Raw genomic sequence first — 6,120 nt, forward strand, 5'->3', positions numbered from 1 at the left:
TTTTAAGTGTTGCGGGGTGTTGCTGTACTTCACATATTCACAGGAACAGAGGCAAAAGGGAATGATTTACTATAGGAAACTTCACTAAAATTGCAAATTAAATCAAACATATTTAAAGTGACTATCTGAACTATATCAGCTGTTTTGATATTGTTGCTTCCTCCCTGCTAAAACAAGATCAGCACAGCACATACATTATTTGTTATTTGGGCTGATTACAGGTGTTGCCACCACTCACCATATGCTCAGAGGCACATGGTACCAAATTCTTCCAAGCTACACAGGAAGTGGATTGGACTGTGAAAGACCAACCCAAATGGTGTTTGCATTTTGACCAATTTGTAGGGCAGTACAATATCTCAGAGACAAAGTGAGGTCTCCTGCTCCCCTGGTGAATTCACTACAACTGCCCAATTTCCCTGCTTTTTAGTGTGTGACAGAAATATCTGTGGGCTATAGGAATGTTCTTAGACAGCAAGGTTTTTTGCCTGTTAGTGAATTTCTCTGCTTTTTAATCTGGGAGGTAAGAAATGGGATCCTGTGCAAGAATGGATTGATCATTTGCATGCTTATTGAGTTCAGTGGGATTTACTCCCCTGCAGTCATGTTTAGGATTGGTTAAGCTGACCACAGGGGAGGGGGAGGGGAGGAGGAGGAGGAGTGCAGGTTTGATCATTTGCATGGTTGAGTTCAGTGGGATTTACTCCTGTGCGTTCATGCATAGGATAGGTAAAAGTGACCTTGGGGAGGCAGGCCTGGAGTGGACAGGGGAGGAGGAAGAAGGAAGAGGGGAGGAGAGGAAGGGAGAGGAGAGGGAAAGGAGGGGAAAGGCAGGTCCGATCATTTGCATGCTTATTGCGTTCAGTGGGATTTACTCCCATGCAATCATGGCTAGGATACATAAAACTGACCATGGAAGAGGAGGGGGAGTGGAGAGTAGATGGAAGGAAGAAGGGGGGGGAGAGGGGAGCAGAAGGTTGAAGGGGAGGGAGAAAGAGGGAATTGGAGGGGGAGGGGGAGGGGTGAAGGAAGGGGGAGGGAAAAGGGGCAAAAGGGTGGTGATGGGAGGGAGGAGGGGAGGGGAGGGCAGGTTTGATCCTTTGCATTCTTATTGAGTTCAATAGAATTTACTCTCATGCAATTATACTTGAAAATAAAATTTACTGCCTTCAAGTCAATTCCGACTTATGGCGACCCTATGCATAGGATTTTTGTGGCAAGCAGTATTCAGGTGGTTTACCATTGCCTTTCTCTGAGGCAGTGACTGGCTGAAGATCTCCCAATGAGCTGCATGGCTGTGTGGGGATTCGAACCCTGGTCTCCCAGGTTGTAGTCCTAGGATAAGTAAAACTGACCATGGGGAAGGGGAAGGGAAGGAAGGAGGAGGGAAGGGGTAGGAGGAAGGGAGGGCAAGTTTGATCATTTGCATGCTTTTTGAGTTCAATGGGATTTACTCCTGTGCAATCATGCTTAGGATAGGTGAAATTGACCTGGGGGAAGGGCAGGGGGGGAGGAGATTGGGTGGGTGGGCACTGGGCAAAGGGGAAGCCCCTTTCCTTTCCAAAAGGAAAACATTGTGAACAGTATCATTCTTTTTCAGCGTTTCCCCCACCTTTTTATTCTACAGCAGGTACATGTAGTGTCCCACCCAAATTTAAATCAAAGCTGTCCCTGGCCACATCCACACCAGACCTTTATTTCATTTTGGAGAGTCATGGCTTCTCCCAAAGAATCCTCGGAAGTGTAGTTAGTGAAGGGTGCTGAGAGTTGCTAGGAGATGCCCTGCTTCCCTCAGAAAGCTTAATCTGTTCAAACCCCTCTGACCACTGGAGCTCTGTCAGGGGAATAGGAGTATCCTCTCAGCCTCCTTCACAAACTGCACTTCCCAGGATTGTTGGGGGGAAGCCAGGATTGACTAACATGAAATAAAGGTCTGGTGTGGATGTGGTCCCCTGATTAGCCAAGCCCAGCAGCTGTGAGTCTGGCTTTTAGAACAAGGACAGTTGGTTCTTACTGAGCATGCCTGGCCCTATCATTGAGTTCAATGCTAAATTTCTTAAATTAATTAAAAATCAGCCAGGCATTTTTTAACTTTTAAACTGCAGAAGATGAAGGTCAGAGTATGGGGCAAGGTCAATAATAGGATTACAGGTACTCTGTGAACATGGCTGATATTTAATTAATTTCAATAGATTATGAGAACTCTGACAGAAAAAAGTCCAAAAGGGCTCTGGTTGTTCTCTCTCTCTTTGAACTCTTGTTTTGTGTATTGCCATGAAAATTGAGAGGGTTATTAAGCAAGCGTTTCTGAGTTCAGGACTATATGTTTTGTAAGGTTTTGTTTTGAAATGCGCTTATGGGAAGCAGCAGAATGTCATGGGGGAATATTTTCAATTTAACATTGCGGAATGCTGACTATAGTATACAGCCACTCTAGTGACAGTATCATTATTTGCTTGTATGTGTAATTCCCATAGTCATAGTCACTGGTTGGCTAGTTTCAGGGGTATTATTTCAGGAGGTTTGCACATGGTGCTTTTTGGTAGCCACAATTGTCCTTTTCCCGCCCTCAATTACACTCATAATGCCACAGTTACCTAACTGTATTCCATAGGATATGTTTTACCTTAATGGAGTGTTTCCTCAGCAGCATAATATTCATTTCTTAAAGTGGAATTTCATGGAAGTCCATTGTAAACGGCAGCCCATTATTATTTAAGAAACATCTGTATTGGTTTGCATACAGGATATCACACCTGCATGACTTTAGCATGAAAAGAAAGTAACCCTAGCTTGTGAATGACTCCATAATTAAGTTTCGTTTCACTGTGAATTGAAACTAGAATGCCATTTGATAGCTGGCAGCCTCCTCCAAACATGGGGGTGGGGGAGGAAAAAAGCCTTGGTAAGCATAGTGGCGCAGAATGGTAAGTGGCGGTAACGCAGCCAAAGCTTCATGGCTGGAGTTCGATTCCAACGAAAGGAGGAAGCCGAATCTCTGGTAAAAGGGGTCGAGGTCCACTCAGCCTTCTATGCATCCGTGGTCAGTAAAATGAGTACCAGGCGTATGCTGGGAGGTAAAGAAAAGCTGGGGACGGAACTGGCAATCCCACCCCATATATATGGTCTGCCTAGTAACGTCGCAAGATGTTACCCTAAGAGTCGGAAACAACTCGCGCTACAAGTGCGGGGACACCTTTACCTTTTAAGCATAGCTGGAGAGGGAGAAAGCATGTGGAGGTGAGCTCTCTCTGGCTTTCAGTGGCTTCCATTTTTTATTTGGTCCTGGCAATGTCAGACTGGCCCAAACCTGGAAGCATATAGGGGAACTGTAGCATATTCACCCAGGAGAATGAAAAGGCTGCTTTGATTTATGATGTAGGGATGGCATTAAACTCAAAAGGATTATGGGCAAAACTTACTAGATGGCCAGTCACATGTTGCCCCAAAAAAGAGGAGAGGACACAGATTTGTATACAATTTGCACATACTAATTTATATGTATAGATGCCAATTTAGAACTAATTACTATAAATAGAAACATATTTCAACATAATGGGAAGACAAGGATCAGGACTGCTCGGGCTGTTGTTCAGTGCTGCTGATGGACAACGTCAAGGCCCCTTCTCTTACTACTTAGGGTTCTTCATCTGTAAACTGGTCTTGGATCACAGGGCCATCCTCTGTGAAAGAGGACACAGGGTCACCTTCAGAACTTAGGAAGTATTCTTTTCCAAATAATGGCAATCAAAAATTAACCAAGCAGTGTAAGATGATGGAATTTGAAGGTTTTGGGAGAGGGGGCACACTTTAACTTGTATTTCCTCACTGTGCATCACTTACACCATGATAGAATACAAACCAAACCAATAAAATTGAGTAGATTGATTTTTTGGTCGTAAAACATTTTTGTAAACACCTTTGGGTCTTAAGAAGGGCCCCCAAGGTCGTTTACAAAAAGGGCGGGCAAGAAAAATACAAAACCGAACCAAACAATAACAAAATAAAAACAGAATAATACACATCATTAAAGATATTAAAAAACAAGAACAGCAGAGTTAAAAATCTTCAATCTCATTAAAGACCATTAAAAGAAAAGCAGAATAATCTTTTTGCAGCCCACTCAAAAGTCATCGGGAATGGGGCTGCCTTAACCCTATGGAGAGAGAGAGGACCCATCCCACATTCCAATGAATGGAACTTCCTTTGATAGTGGGGCATATAAACAGGGCCTTTGAAGATTTATTTGTTAAATGTATAACCTGCCCTTCTTCCCAAAAGGAGTCCAAGGTGGTAAACAGGCAATAAATCACTAAAAACATCTATAAAACAAAACATCTTTAAAAAACAATTCCAACACAGATGCAGACTGGGATAAGGTCTCTACTTAAAAGGCTTGTTAAAAGAGGAAGGTCTTCTGTAGGCGCCAAAAAGATAACAGAGATGGCACCTGTCTAATATTTAAGGGGAGGGAATTCCAAAGGGTAGGTGCCACAACACTAAAGGTCCGCTTCCTATATTGTGCGGAATGGACATCCTGATAAGGTGGTATCTGCAAGAGGCCCTCACCCACAAAACACAGTGGCCAACTTCGTATATAAAGGGTAAGATGATCTTTCAGTTATTAGCTCAGTTTGCAAGATTATCTTAATTTACCAGCTGGTTCATATGGGATGAGGCAGTCGTCCTATATCCTTGATTTAATCCATTTACAGCTTTACAGGTAAGCTCCAGCATCTTGAATTGGGCCCCAAAAACAAATCAAAAGCAGTGTTGTTGATATAAGGCCAGTGTAACGTGGTCTACAAATGTTCACCAGAAAGCAGTCTGGCTGCCACATTTTGCACCAGCTGCAGTCTCTGAATGCTCTTCCAGGACAGTCCCATGTAGAGCATGTTACAATAAAATAGCTGGGTGGCGTTAACTAAGGCATGCATTACTGTGGCCAGATCTGCTTTTTTCAGGAAGTGGTGCAGCTGGCAGTCAAGTTGAAGCTAGGCAAAAGGACTCCTGGCCACAGCAGCCATCTGTGCATTCAGGAGCACCTTACTGCAAGCATGATCCTTCAGAGGGAGTACAGTCCCATCCAGAACAGGCTGCGCTCACAACCAGGAACCAGGCCATCTATTGACTAACTATATCTGCCTTATCTGGACTGAATCTGAATGTGCCAGCCCCTATCCAGTCCACTGTATCCAGGTGATATTAGTGATCACAAACTAGTGGCTCCACAGCCAAATCTGACTTCTGAGACATGCTAGCTGGTTTACCAGTTATCAATCTAGAGGCAAGAGTGAAGGACACATAAATTGTAGGTAGCCATGTTAGTTCATTAAAAAAACACAAAAAGCCACAGCAGGTCCATATTTAGGATCACCCTAACTGTCATGAAGTTGTGTTCCAGCTTTCAAGTTCTTCAGAACAATATTAAACGTTCAGTGAAGGAGCAGAAGCTGCTATAGGTAGTGAAGTTTGCCAGAAGCCGCCATCTGAGGAGGGGATGAAAGGCCATAGATGGGGACTCACACATTCTTCAAACTGGCTGTTTTATATAGCTGGTTGCTCCCCAGGGATATACACAATTCAGAACTCAAAGCAGCAAACGTGCAGTCTGCTTTTAAAAAAGTTATATCATTAGCCATAGCTGACAATGATATTTTACAAAGCAATCGTTCTATAGATGATGTTAGCTGCATGTAAAAACATGTATTAAATTAAATGCTACCTTGACTTTTTTGCACACACAGGGTTTTTTTCTGGTCAGGATAGTCTTATTTTGGTTTTTATCATGTTAAATAAGATGACATACTTTTCTTTTATTCATGATTGAAAACTGCCTTGCAAATTTTGAATTGAAGGGCGGTATATATATGTTTTTAAAGAAATAAGTAAATAGGATATTCTTAAGAAAAACAGTGTTAATGTTTGAGTAGGATAACATTTTGCTTATTTATTAACAACCATGTCAGGGAGGAGGGTCCTAGCCTATTCATCACCCTTCCATGCAGGGGATTTTTATGATTTTCATTTATTTTCATGTATGGAGGAACATCAAATCATTTGAGTCCCAACCTGCATTCTGAAGTAGTACAGGTCAGACACAAACTAACAATGAAAACT

The sequence above is a fragment of the Rhineura floridana genome, chromosome 5 (genome assembly GCF_030035675.1).
Source record: "Rhineura floridana isolate rRhiFlo1 chromosome 5, rRhiFlo1.hap2, whole genome shotgun sequence".
NCBI lineage: Eukaryota > Metazoa > Chordata > Lepidosauria > Squamata > Rhineuridae > Rhineura > Rhineura floridana.